Raw genomic sequence first — 15,789 nt, 5'->3', positions numbered from 1 at the left:
ATAGGAATGGCGGTATGCGGTCATCTTGTCTTATGTATGCGTCATTCATCATTTGGACATACTCGAGAAAATAGTCTAAAGATAGAATCTTGGCTTGAGAGAGTCGAATTAAATCATATAAGCAAGAGTAGAAACTTAGAAATAAGTTTTATCGACTGTTTCGCATATACATCGCATGCATCCTAGAAATAGGAATCATGGAATTCTGCATTGATAAATGTAGTACCGATATTTATGTATAGCATAATCGCATAATTTGTGCACAATCTTGGGAAATGTTAGCTAAACCTCTTCTCAACCCTTTCATCGCATACTTATTGTAAATCTACGCTTTCATCGCTCCGCATTCAACTCCGTCGCATAGGAAAAATCTAAATCAAGACACTATCCACTTCTTTTTCACCACTGCAATAGAATCAAAGAGTTTGTCGCTTATCTACTTAGTAGTCTCTATGTTCATCCCTGGACATACCAGGAACCTAAGAAGGCTTATACTTTGGCTTTGTTAGGAAAACGTGAATGACCATTGCATGACACACATCATCGCATACTCACACCATCGCATCATAATTCTACGCATCAAGTTTTTGGCGTTGTTGTCGGGGACTACGGTATAGATTGTGCTAACATCAAACCTCTTTAATCTTTATAGCTTTCGACCTCTGTTGCATTGCCATTCTTTCGATAAAGAAATAACCAAGCGTCGCATGAGCGAAGGACGCCCTCCTGAGCCCAACTACGACCTAGAGATCGAAAGAAAATTTCACAGAAGACAGAAAGACAGACATCGACAACAAGGAAGAACTCACAGAATGGCTGAACAACCTGAAGAACAAGCCGCAAATGAACATAATATAATGGAAAATCCTATCCTATTAGCAAATGATCGCAATAGACCCATCTGGGACTATGCGTCACCCAACTTGTATGATTTCTCCCCAGGAATTATGAGACCAGCATTAGATGGATAAAGGTTCGAAATGAAGCCAGTAATGTTACAGATGATACAAATAGCAAGATAATTCGGAGGATGGCGTGGTGAAGATCCACAGCCCATCTACGAAGCTTCATTGAAATTTTGTAACAATTTTGTGTTCCCTAACATCTCCACCGAAGAGGTTCAACTCACGCTATTTCCATTTTCACTATGCGATAAAGCAAGAAAATGGGCATACTCCCTCGAACCAGGAGAGATAACTTCATGGGAGCAAGTTGTGGAGAAGTTTATGAAGAAGTATTTCCCTCCTACAGAGAATGCCAGAAGGAGGAAATTAATCACCAATTTTTAAAAAGAAGATGAATCGTTCAATGGCGCATAGGCAAGATTCAAGTGACTAGTGCACGACAGCCCACACAATGGATTGTCGGGTTGCCTCCAAATGGAGACTTTCTATCATGGACTAAATTCTGCATCGCAGACAGCTGCCAATACAGCAGCAGCAGGAGGTCTATTGGACAAAACATATGACGAGGCAAAGAACATTCTTGATCACATCTCGAAAAACCATGAAGATTGGCAAGAAAGCGATCAACAAGTAAAACCCAGAGAAGATAATGCAAGTAATGGTGCCATCGCATCTTTGCAAAATCAGATGAATGCGATGATAAATTTATTACAGGGAGTCGCAATAAACAATCCTGGAATGCAAAGAGGGCAAGTCAACACGATAGAACAGACAAGCACTAGTTGTGCTAGATGTGAAAAATTGTATTTTGTTGAAGAGTGTCCACGAAATCCGTAGTCAATCTACTTTGTCCCGACCAACCCTTTTTCAAACACGTACAACCCCAGATGGCGAAACCACCCTAATTTTGCTTGGAAAAATAACCAACAACAAGGATGTCAACCTATGGCGCAAAGAGAAGGATCACTAGGATTTTTTCAAAGAACTAATGGTCAACAGCAACAACAAACCAGCAGCTCTCAAACACCACCATCATCCTCTCTGGAGAATTTGTTAAAACAATACATCGAAAAAAATGAAACTGTCCTCAAGAGCCAAGCAACGTCAATTCGCAATTTAGAAATCCAGATAGGACAAATTAAGGGATAGCTGAAAAACAGATCACAAGGAACACTACTGAGCTCAACTGAGCTTCCTTGCACCTGGGGAATACAGTGAAAGAACACTGTCAAGCATTCACCCTGAGAAGTGGAAAGGAAACAGTGGAAGTTAGGAAGGAACCTAGTAGGACCGATTCGAATACGATGGAATCAAAGAAACCGTTGAACGCAAACTGAGTCAAAGGAGCACAAAATTATAGAACCTAAAGATGCGATCACCTCTAAGCCTCCAGACCATGGAACAGTGAAAGTACAGCTACCTTCATTCCCTCAAAGACTGAAAAAGAAGGAAAACGATGAAGGTCAGTATCATCGCTTTCTAGAAATATTGAAACAACTACACATCAATATTCCATTTACAGAAGCGATAAAGTAGATGCCGATGTATGCCAAGTTTTTTGAGGATATGGTTTTGAGGAAAAGAAGCATAGGAAAATTCGCCACGGTGGCATTAACACAAGAATAAAACACTATAATCCCACCAAAGATGCGTGACCCAAGCAGTTTCATAGTACATTGCTCAATAGGAGGGATCTACATTGGTCAAGCATTATGCAATCTTGGGGCAAGCATAAACTTAATGCCCTTTTCAGTCTTCAAACAATTGAATGTAGGTCAGCTGACACCCAAACCGGTGACCTTTTAGCTTGCAGATAGGTCCTTGGTACACCCTGAAGGAAAATTGAAGGATGTCTTGGTCACAATCGATATATTCATTCTACCTACAGACTTTATCATTCTAGATCATGAAGCGGATAAAGATGTGCCAATGATATTGGGACGACCATTCTTGTCTACTGGTCGTGCTCAAATAGATGTGCACAAGAGAGAAATCACAGTGAGTATCAATGGAAAGAAGCTCAGGTTTAATATTATCATGGTAATGAAGTTCCCAAAAGATGAAGGCTTATCAGATTCCGTCGATGAGCACACTTGCGTTGAAGATTGAGGGTTCAAAAAAGAAAATGAAGAATGAGAGGATGCGGCAGCATCCTTAGAAACCTGTCATGTAATAACAGAGACAGTGAATAATGAAGAAAAGTTGAATTTGAATGAAGAAAGAAAAACATAGAAACCCTCCTTAGAGCAACCACCTACACTGGAGCTGAAAACACTACCAAATCACTAAAAGTAAGTTTTCCTTGGCCAGAATGAAACCTTGCTAGTAATCATAACCACTGCGTTACTGGAAGAAAAAAGAAACTACACTGCTCAGTATTCTAAAGAAATATATTAAAGCAATCGGATGGACGCTCGCAGATATCAGAAGTATTAGCCTGATATACTGCATGCATAAAATTAGGCTGGGAGGAAAGAAAACTTCAGTTACTCGAGCTGGACGAATGGAGACTACAAGCGTATGAAAATGCCAAAATCTACAAAGAACGCACGAAGCGTTGGCATGACAAGTGACTGTGTGAATAGAATCTCCAGGCAAGTCAGAAGGCCTTCCTGTTCAATTCTAGGCTACGACTCTTTCTGGAAAAATTGAAATCGCGATTGTCCGAACCATTCATAATTAAAGAAGTATTCCGGCACGGAGCGGTAAATTGACAACCGAAGATGGGACCAACGCATTTAAGGTAAATGGACAAAGAGTCAAGATGTATCATGGAGGAGATTTCCAACGCAAGAAAACCTCCGTGGACCTGAGGAATACAGAATGAAGAAGAAACGTGTAGTCCCTGCGTTGATAAGCGACACACATTCATCAAGGACGAAATATATCCTTTTTTGAGTATCCTTCTTTTTGTTTTTCTTTCATGAATCTTACTTTTTTACCACTCTTTATAATTGCCAACTCTGTCTTTCGTACCCTTTATCCTCTTGATATTTATCACACTGATCATAGTAAACGAATGCAATGGAGCAATGCGATAACCTCAAACACGCGACTGGTTTGATCAGCCCATCACAATCAAAGAATCAGCCCACCGCAAGAAAGGATGCAATAAAAAATGATGCGGACGACAAAGCAAATTTGGGGGTTGTGTCTTTCCTTGCCTCATCTTATTTCAATTTTGCACGTCTCACATTTCAATTTAATATTGCTGAATTTCACTATCGCATCCTCATTAGTTTGACTCAATCTTGAATTCTTTTTATTACTTTAGTTGGTCACCGCATTCACCCCTTGCCAATTATGACTTCATTGATGAAATTCATACCTTTGTTTCTTACCGCATGTACTAGAGTCGAGTCAATTTTAGGACAATCAATTCATGAAACATTTCTAAAATTTAGCGATCTACCAGCTTTCCTTCAAAACCATTTTTACGAAACTTCCTAAGTCCATCGCATGAGTTATTTTGTCTCTAAAAAATGAGGACATTGTTGTATGTTAAATTTGGGGGTGCTAGTAATATTATTTTAAACCTTGTTACTTTTAGAAATTCGATTTCAAAAAAAAAAAAATTAACGTTGAGATCAGGTCCTGCTCATAGTTGGATGCCCGCATGACACCCATAGGGGCAAGCCAAAATGAAGGTTGGGCACTTGGATCAGCGCAAGATCACAAAACGAATATCTAAATCGCGCAAGGGTCAAAATCACTTGAACACCTCGGTTTTAGAAAGTTTGAAATAAATCATGCGATGTCCTGGAAACGAGTAAAGTTTTTTTTAAGGTTAAACTTGCGGTCCCTAAAGATTAGAAATATTTTAGGAAGAGATCAGGATAGAAATTAAGAAGGCATTGGTTCATGAAATTTGAATAAGGTACCTTGAGAAGTCTAGGTAGGGTAAAGGCGGTTGAACTTTTAAAGAAAATCTTTAGTTTATGCTTGAGGACAAGCATCGTTTTAAATTTGGGGGTGTGATAACTGGTAGAAATACAAGTTATTAAAGCTCAAATAAGTAAAACAATGAGAGAAAGCGATAGTAAAATAGGCAATATCATGTCTAAAAGTGCCAAACTGAAAGGAATTGCGATCGCTAATGCTCATCGCATAAAAGCAGTTAATTTACCTATTTTGTGCAGGTACAATGCGATGGCGCACATGAAATTGTGATCCAAGGTCACAATGCGCGCGCTTGAAGTTGCGATCTCAAGTCATGCAATCGTGAGAAGTTTCTTTAAAAATGATCGCATAAAGACCTCGCATCAAGGCGATAGCATAATAAATCACAATGGGACGTAAAGCTGATGACGGTCAATTCCAAATTCAGTTGAAAAGCCACTAAAAGCCACACTGTAGTAAGTACATTGAACTTTTGATTACTTTTTAAACGGCGCAACAGAGTAAGGAAATTATTGCCGCCCATCATTGCAATCATTAGTAAGAAAAGCTGCTTCACTTTGAAATCTATAAACACCGAATGCCACCAAAGAGGAAGAGATGGACGCACATACATATACATATACATAAAGGACAGAGAGAGCAAAGAGACGAGGCGAAGCCGTGAGAAATCGCTCCCAAAATGATCGAGAGACTACCGAAAAGCAATACAAAGGAGCGAAGGACAAATCTTGCGAGAGCAAGAATCCACAACTAGAATAGACTTGAAGTGATAAAGAGCAGTGTACAAGGCCATGGGAAGCCAGACATTACTTACCGGGCTTGTTATCTCTCAAATCCATTTGTTATTTTTTATTCAGTACTTTATTTGCAGAAAATGGAAACTTCATTTCGATCTATGTTCAATCTCTCCATACCATGCATGAGTAGCTAAATTTCTGAATGGGCTGAGAAGTACTTAGCAAGCATGACTTAAGATATTCATTTTATGCGATCATCTTGTCTTATGTATGCAACATTCACCCTTTGGATGTACTTGAGAGAGTAGTCTAAAGAAAGAATCTAGGCTTGAGAGAGTCATATTAGAATCTAGGCCTGAGAGAGTCGGATTAGATTGCATAAGCAAGAGTAGAAACTTAGAAATAAGTTCTATCTGCTATTTACACATCACATGCATCCTAGAAATAGGAATGGTGGTATGCGGTCATCTTGTCTTATGTGTGCGTCATTCATCATTTGGACATACTCGAGAGAATAGTCTAAAGATAGAATCTTGGCTTGAGAGAGTCGGATTAAATCATAGAAGCAAGAGTAGAAACTTAGACATAAGTTCTATCGACTATTTCGCATATACATCGCATGCATCCTAGAAATAGAAATCGTGGCATTCTGCATTGATAAATGTAGTACCGATATTTGTGTATAGCATAATCGCATAATTTGTGCACAATCTTGGGAAATGTTAGCTAAACCCCTTCTCAACCCCTTCGTCACATACTTATTGTAAATCTACGCTTTCATCGCTCCGTATTCAACTCCGTCGCATAGGAAAAATCTAAATCAAGACACTATCCACTTCTTTTTCACCACCGCAATAGAATCAAAGAGTATGTCGCTTATCTACTTAGTAGTCTCTATGTTCGACCTTGGACTTACCAGTAACCTAAGAAGGCTTATACATGGGCTTTGTTAGGAAAACTTGAATGACCATCGCATAACACACAGCATCGCATACTCACAGCATCGCATCATAATTCTACGCATCACTCATAAAAACCAACTATGGCCAAGAGTTCTTCAAAAATATTAAACACTCCATTTTAAAGATCATTACATGCAAACATGCAACTTTGAGTTTGATGAGAATCTAAAAAATTCACTTACTCAAAGTGGGGTTTAGTGGGGCAAGTGTCTTCAAATGAAGACAACACTTAGCCATGCAAAAGTTGGCATTTCCCACTCACAAATGTTGGATCTTTCCACCAACTTGGTCAAAGTTTGAAAGTCAAGAGTCAAAAATTTGACTTCCATTGCATTTTTTACCTAGTCAACAATTTGACTTTTAATGCAACTTTGACCAATTCCATTTAATTTCAAAATTAATTCTAATAATCAATTTTGAAATTAAATTAATATTAAATCCCTATTCATAATCTTGATATTTAAATCTTATTTAAATATCTTCAATTTTCTGAATTAAACATTAGGTTAAATATATCATATATATTTAACGCTCTGCTCCAAAAACCGAATTTGAACACTTCAAATTCGTTCGTCACATTGTTATAAGGTTTAGTCTGATATGAGCTAGTAGGGAGACTTCATGGACCTACAGATCATGATCTCTAACGATCTGAAATAAACCAGCATAACTCTTTAACCTAATCAACCACCATTGTTAATTACTGGGTCACTCCACTAAAGCCCAGTAGCTACACTGCTCTCACCGTAGATATATTATGTCCACACGATATAATCATGATTAGTAAGTTAACCCTTCACAGGTTGTTCGTAATAACGATTGGGTCAAAAGTTGTTTTACCCCTGCGATTGCATCTTGCTCCTTAAGTCCCATTGATTCTCTAATGAACAATTGGTTTGTGATCGAATCACTAAACTGAGTCCCTCTAGGGCTAATGAGAAGGTGGGGCCTGAAAAACATCTAAAAGTGCTTTTATGACCTTCAAATTTGGAGCTACTGTTGGTAGTCTTTGTTTGGTTTGATATGGTTCATTAAGTGATTTCATGAAGCCAAGGATTAGGAGAAGTCGTGCAAAAACGAGCAAAAACCAGGGGCAAAACTCCAATTTTGAGAAATTACGTGTTGACTATGGAATTAGGAAGAAATCAAAGACCCAAGATCAAGAAAAGAGCCAAGTTTGGAAGAAGCCAACATTGGCCACGTGTTGCAACGCTGCTCCTTGACGCTGCAGACCTGAAGAAGTCAACGTTGGCCAAGCGTTGCAACGCTACTCCTTGATGCTGCAGACCCGAGAGCAATTTGGAATAGGGCAGCGTTGCAACGCTACAACTTCTACGCGCGGCTGGCATGACGCCAGCATTGCAAGACTACAAGCATATTATAAATAATAGTGTTTTGCCACCAGGAAAAAAGAGGAAGAAAGAGGCAGACTCGATTTTGAGCGATGTGAGTCCGTACAAGAGCCGAATTAGAGCAGTTCTAATTGTTTTTGGTGCAAGACTCGAGATTTTGATTAAGAGTTGATCCAAGATCATCTCTGGGTTGTTTGTGACGGGAACATTGATCGTGATTGTGCTGTTTGGTTGAAGAACAACACGAGATTCATGGCGAGAGTCAAGGAGATCGTGATTGGGATTCATACCTATTGAAGGGAGATTATTCTTTTTCATTAATGTGCTTTTTGCTTTAATGATTAATTATTTGTGCAATTTTGTTATCGGAATCATGTGTGGCTAACCTCTATTATTCTAGGGTGTTTGTGGATTTTAGGGAATGTTACTTTGAATACTGAATTTACAATTTATTGATTTTGCATGGATTTCTAAATTATTTATGTTTAATACTTTTTATTAACTGCCACTAATTGAACGAACCTAAGTTAATTAGATGTCTTGAGAGAGAGTTTAATTCGTTGGAGCCAATAATTTAGATTGTTATTCGAAATTACATGAGCATGAATTTAGAATAATAATGGGTGCGATCGAAGGATCTTAATGCTATAACTATTCAAGCGATAGAAGAGATTCGGGTCGATGGGTAGTTATTAGGAGGGTTTGAGCTCGAGAGAGGATTTCCTGATTTTAGAACTTCTAGCCTCAATCTATCAATTTCAATCAATTGCACGTCATTTTCACCATTCCATAAATGAAACAACATCCTGGAATACTTTTGCTCTGAATTTGTTCTTGTGTATGTGATTGAGTTTTCATTAGTCATAGTTATAGATAAAATTCATTTTTTGGTTTACCTGAATAAAATTAACAAAGAATTGTGATAACTAAGTTTAGGAAAATTTCGCTCACGCTGGTCCCAGAGGATGATACCCTATTTGGGATTTATTATTTTAATTGCGTACGCTTGCACATCGTGTCAAGTTCTTGGTGTCGTTGCCGGGGACTGGCAAGAAAAAGTTTTCCCAAACTTAATACTACTATGACTAAGTTGATCTTAATTTTGGCGTTTTCGTTTCTTTTTATTGTTTTTTTTTTTTTTTAGTGGTTAGAGAATCCTTGTATACAAAGAAGGCAACAGGCTGAACTTGTTTCGTTTGATCTTGAACTTGAACGGAATTTGAGAAAGGCAAGAAGCAACTAGAGAGTTGATTTTGACGCCATGGTGAAGGATTGTATCATCAGCACGGAAGTACAAGGATCATCTAAGCATTCAAATTCACTAATTTTGGCATAATATAAAGCATGCTTCTGTAAGACAAATGGGTTTCAAGACATACCTCTTGTAGAACTTCTTCAAAGCTCTTTCTCCAGCTGCAATCTTCTCCATATCTTGTTGTAGACCAGCTCAAGATCTTCCCCACTATTCTCTTGGTGCTCTAGATTGAGTTGTGAGACTTAAAATAAGCTTGAATCAAGGGATGAAGGAGAAAAGCTCACTGCAGCAACCTTGTTGAAGAACCATTCTTCAAACCAGTTTTTCTCTAAAAAAAACTCTACGGTTTGCATGCCTGATTTTCACTCCAATCTCTTCATTATATTGCAGATCAACATGCAAAGAGAAGAGTTGCATGAGTTGCAGCTCATGCTTGGAGAAGACAAGGCAAATATATTGCTTCATGTGTGAGCTACTTAGGTGATGGATAATGGAAAAATACTTTTTTCCCATTTTGTGTGTTTTTAGTTTTCCAATTTTATCCAAAATCAAAATTTGATTTTGAAAAATGAAAATTTAATTAATATCATAAATTAATTATTAAAAAAAACTTAATTAATTTAATATCAAACATTAAATGTATTTTAACACATATCCATCTTTATATATTTAAATCATATTTAAATATAAATTCTCCTATTCCGTTTAATTCTAAAATTAAACATATAATTATATCTCATAAAATTACTAATTTCTTTAATTCTAATTTGAACGTTTCAAATTAACTTATCATGCTATTCTAGAGCTAGTCTGTTACGAGCTAGTAGGGGGACCTCGCGGACCTACAGATCATGCGCTACAATGATCCAAGATTAATTGACTAAACTCATTAGCCCAAATTAATCTTCATTCGTTAACTAATGGGTCACTACACTGAAGCTCATAGTTGCACTCCTCTCACTGTAGATATATTATGTCCACGTGATTTAACCATAATCAGCAAGTCAACCTTTCACAGGTTGTTCGTAATAACAGCTGGGTCAAATATTTGTTTTACCCCCGAGCTTACGTTTTATTTCTCAAGTCCTTATTGATCCTCTAATGAACAACTGGTTTGTGATCTAATCACCAAACTAAACTCTCTTAGCCCAATGAGAGGGTGGGGCCCCTTGTTCAAGACCTAGATTCAGTACTTGAGAGAATAACCTTTCTCCTATCCCTAAATCGGGTAGGCGTGAACTTCGTCTTGCACCCTATGTCCCCAGCTATCTATCCAGTCTTACCCCTGAAATGGGAGTCTTATTGAGCGCATTGTTGAGCCAACCCTCAACTATGAAAATCTAAGGGCAATCCCGAATAAACAGGAGTTCATAGTTAGCTCAGGATTAAGATCGAGTTACCTAGGTCATCTAGGTGAAATAGTCAGTCTTAAACAGTAAACAGCGTTATAAAGTTAGAGTGACTTATTTCTTTGTCCTGATCTTATGCAAACTCATTGCATAGGACGCCCTCACTCCTCATGTCATAACATGTACGAATTAGGATCACATCATATGTAGCACTTTACAACTCTTTGTAACAATTACAGAGTAGGCCGCATATAATGTTGTTACCAAATAAAGGTACCCAACCCCATTCATGTACCATAGATCATTTTGACTATTTACTCGAACCCGATCCACTCTTATGTCTCCACATAAAGTTCAAGTACTCATACAATAGTTATGGGTCTTAGTTTATTGGATTTAGACTTTCATAGAATTTATGAGATCAATAACAAGTATATTGATAATAGAAAATGTTTATCATTTTACAAACTGCGAGTAGGACATAAAACCCAACAATACTCCCACTTGGACTAAAACTCCAGTGGATCAATATATACAAATATATACAATGTTGAGTTTACATGGAGATAATAAAATGTACAAATACAATAAACTAGGGCATTACAATAACCATAAATTCTCCCACTTGCCCTAGTGATACAAAACTCATAGACCTAGTCCTACTAGGTGACCTTCAAACACTTTAGCTGAGAGGACCTTCGTAAATGGATCAGCTATGTTTCTTTTCCTGATTCACTTATTACAACATACTCGGCTTCCATTGTGGAATCTGCAATACAACTTTGCTTGATGCTCCTCCACACAACTGCTCCTCTGTTCAGAGTGAATACTGACCCCGAAGTTGAATTCCTCGAATCAATATCGGTTTGAAAGTCAGAATCAGTGTATCATCTCCATGCTCCTAATAAAGTGACGGACATTTGATCTCTATGAAAAGTAGTTGGATCCATTCAACTCCAGTAAGGATCAGATCCTTAGGACCGTACACGAGCATATAATCTCTCATTCTCCGAAGATACTTGAGAATGTTTTTAACAGCAGTCCAATAGTCATGACAAAGATTGGACTGAAATCTGCTGACAATTCCTACGGCATAGCATATGTCGGGACGAGTACACAACATTGCATGCATCAAACTCCCAATTGCATATGCATATGGAATTCGATTCATCTCCTCAACCTCTTGAGGTGTCTTAGGACTCTGCTCCTTAGACAAATGAATTCCATGCCTGAAAGGTAAAGATCCTTTTTTAGAATTTTGCATTTTATACCTAGACAACATCTTATCTATATAAGATGCTTAAGATAATGCCAAATGTTCTATTCTTGCGATTTCGAACTATTTGGATTACAAGAACATACTGTACTTCACCCAAATCTTTCATTTGGAATTGTGAAGCCAGCCATCTCTTAACATCAGCTAGATATTCAACCTCATTCCCAATAAGTAGAATATCATCAACATACAACACTAGAAAAGCGACAGTTTTGTTGACGATTTTCTTGTAGACACAGGGTTCGTCAATATTTTGTTCAAAGTCATAAGATTTGATCGCAGCGTCAAATCTCATATTCCAGGATCTAGAAACTTGTTTTAATCCATAAATGGATCGATTAAGCTTGCAAATTTTTTGCTCTTGACCCTGCTGTATAAACCCTTCTGGTTAAGACATATAGATACTCTCTTCAAGATAGCCATTCAGAAAAGCTTTCTTGACATCCATTTGCCATATTTCATAATCATAAAATGTGACTATGGACAAGAGTATTCTAATAGACTCTATCATGGTAACTAGAGAGAATGTTTCTTCAAAATATAACTCCTCTCTTTGTGTAAACCCTTTTGCCACAAGTCTAGCTTGGTTGGTCTGTACCTTACCAGCTTGGTCTCGTTTTCTCTTGTAGATCCATTTGCAACCGATGGGTTTTACCTCTTCCGGTTGATCTACAATATCCCAGACATTATTGAAATACATAGATTCCATTTCAAGGTCCATGGCTTTAATCCATTGGTCTTTGTCCACATCGTTCATTGCTTGATTAAAAGACAATGGATCCTCTAAACCATCATCTTGTATGATGACTTGAGTTTCAATTAAACCCATTTACCGGTGAGGCTGTTTATGTGTGATTAATGATTGATCTTTATACATGAGTTGTTCTGAGTTAATTGAGAAGCTAGTGTTTGTTTTGTTTTTAATTATATAGGTAGGTGTAATTAGTTGTTTACTAGTATCATTTATTTTTATTTTATAGATCGACAACAGTAGCAGTAATGCAAGTGGAATCGGTAATAATAAAATGCCTCCTCCTCCTCCTCCCCCTCCTAATGTTAGCCAAACTCCTAAAAATATATCACCCCTACCTCCCAAGTCCAATCCAAATAGACCTAATAAACCAACTTCGTCTGTGTAGGATCATTTCACAAAAATGGAAGTGAGTGCTAATGATGTAGCTAGGTGCAAATGTAACTGTTGTGGTAAAGATTACACATGTGATAGTAATACTCATTGAACTAGTACTTTATGGAAGCACTTAAGAAATCAATGTAAAAAGTACCCATATAAAGAAGAAGAAAAAGGACAAACCACCCTAACTCTCATACCTTCAAATGATAAAAAATAAGTCAATGCTAGTAATTTTGTGACTACATTGTTTAGCCAACAAGCTTGTAGACTAGCATGCACTTAGATGATAATTATGAATGATTTGTCACTCAAATTTGTTGAGATAGAGGGCTTTAGACACTTTTGTAGTGTTTCGTATCCTAAGTTTGATCTTTCATCGAGAGTCACAATCGCTAGAGATGTATATCAACTTTATCTTGAGGAGAAAAAAAATGTTGAAATCATTTCTAGTTAAAAGCTCTCAAAGAGTTTGTCTTACTACCGACACATGGACTTCGCTACAAAATGTGAACTACATGGTCATCATTGCATATTTTATTGATTCTGAATGGGTTTCGCATACGAAGATTTTGAGTTTTTGTCAAGTTGCTAATCATAAAGGGGAGACTATTGGGAAGGTGATTGAGAGTTGTTTGTTGGAATGGGGATTGAAAAAAAAAATTCCATCACCGTTGATAATGCAAGTTCTAATGATGTGGCTATTTCTTATGTTAAGAGAAGACTCAAAAGTTGGAAATCGGTTGTTTTAGATGGAGAACTATTACACATGAGATGTTGTGCCCATATTATTCATCTTATTGTGAATGATGGACTAAAAGATATGTATGATTCTATTGTCATTGTTTGTAATGATGTGAGATATGTTCGATCATCACCTAAGAGAATGGAAAAATTTAAAGCTTGTGTGAAACAAGAAAAAATTCAGTGTAAGGCTCTTGATTGTTTAGATGTGGCAACTAGGTGAAATTCTAATTATTTAATGTTTGAACATGCAATTAAATTTGGGAAAGCTTTTAGAACTTTAGAGGAGGAGAAAGAGGACTCAGATTTTGTTGATTACTTCGAAGAAGATGATCGTGGAAATAAAAGATTGGGCCCCCAAGTACATCATATTGGTTTACTGTAGGTGTGTTAATTAAGATTTTAAAAAGTTTTATGAAACCACCACAACGATAAGTGGATTTTCATATGTGACTTCAAATATTGGTTATAAGGAAATTAATAAAATTCAATTTGCTTTAAACAAATAGAGCAACAATATCAACTCTGTTCTAAGTATGATGGTTATGAATATGAAGACAAAGTTTGATAAGTATTGAGGTTCGCTTGAAAAAATGAATAAATTGATGTTTGTGGCTATGGTGATTGATTCTCGGTACAAGTTAAAGTACTTGAATTATTGTCTTTCCAATGTTTATAACAGTGGTTAAGGATATGGTTGAGAGTGTGAAATTATATTTGTATCATCTATATGACTTTTACAAATCACATAACACTTTGTCTCGAGGTAGTCATAGTACCAATGATTCTCAACAATCAAAGATTGTCACTATAAATGAAGATGATCATGGGGTGGACGAAGAAATAGATTATCTATAGATAACTTTTAAGAGATTGAGAGAAGAAAAAAGTTCATTGGAAGTGGAGAATGATTTGACTTCTTATTTATCTGACAAAGATATAGAAGATAAAGATGATTTTGAGATATTGTATTGGTAGAAAATAAATGGCTACAAATATCCTATTTTATAAAAAATTGTTCGAGATGTTTTGGCAGTTCCCGTATCTACGGTCGCTTTTGAATTTGCATTTAGTACAAAAGAGAGGATTCTTGATTCCTTTCGAAGTTCTTTGACTCCAAAAATAGTGGAGGCCTTGATATGTACACAAAATTGGATTCATGGCCTTGATATGTATATAGCTAACCAGTTTATTGTACATATCTAACATGTGATATGCTCAAATAATTAATATATTTAATTTTGCATGATTTGTTTTGTAGAGAGCCCATCATCCTCTGTTGTTTTGAAATAAGGAATTGGCTTTGGAGCATAATGATGATTTTAATGGTAAGTTTTACTACCATAAGATCAAATAATATTATTACTTATAAATGAATCCTCTTGGTTTAATGTATTTGTAATTTTTCCAGGCATTGAGAAGTGAAAAGACCAAAGATGAAGAAGAAAACTCACTCAAGTCATTCATCATGCCTCATGGTGCTTTTGAATGATTATTATTGAACTTGGAATTTTATATAATAGGCCAATAGTTATATTGAATTTATGGTGGTTGTATTTTAATGTAAACTTTGAATGATTTTGAATGATTTTGAATGTAGATTTTGAATATTTTGAGTATGGACTTTGAACTTGAACTTGAACATTTGAATTATTTAAGTTTCTTTTCAAGTTTATATTGAATTTATGGTGGTTGTATTTTAATGTAAATGCTAAAATTTCGCATAGATTACATGTTTTTTATTATTAAACTTTTATTAATTGATGTAATATATTTAGAATTAGTTTACTTTTGTAAATATGAAGGTTTATTGACCCAAAAAAATCAAATTGATCAATAGAAAAGGAAGTAACGAAAAAAAAAGTCAAAATTCAAAATAATTAAAAAAAATCTGGTGACCCAACTTCACCCGACCCGAAAATTTTGGGTTGGGTTGCGTTGAGTTGACCCGTAAAAAATGAACCAATAGGGTTCATTATTAGCCAACCCGAATTTTTGGGTTGGTCCACAAAATTCCTCCAACCCGACCCAACCCAGCCCATGTATACCACTTCCCAGCGTGGGTATCCTGACTGGTTATAGATCTAGTTGTTCTACAATGAGTTGACCAGTACAACGAAATTCATCTTGGATGCTGCTGTAGGCGGCTAAGTCTTTGCAAAAATTGTTGATGCTGTCAG

This window comes from Benincasa hispida, chromosome 12 (genome assembly GCF_027475165.1).
Source record: "Benincasa hispida cultivar pf3 chromosome 12, pf3_genome.v1.1, whole genome shotgun sequence".
Lineage (NCBI taxonomy): Eukaryota > Viridiplantae > Streptophyta > Magnoliopsida > Cucurbitales > Cucurbitaceae > Benincasa > Benincasa hispida.
This window is presented reverse-complemented; position numbering follows the sequence as displayed.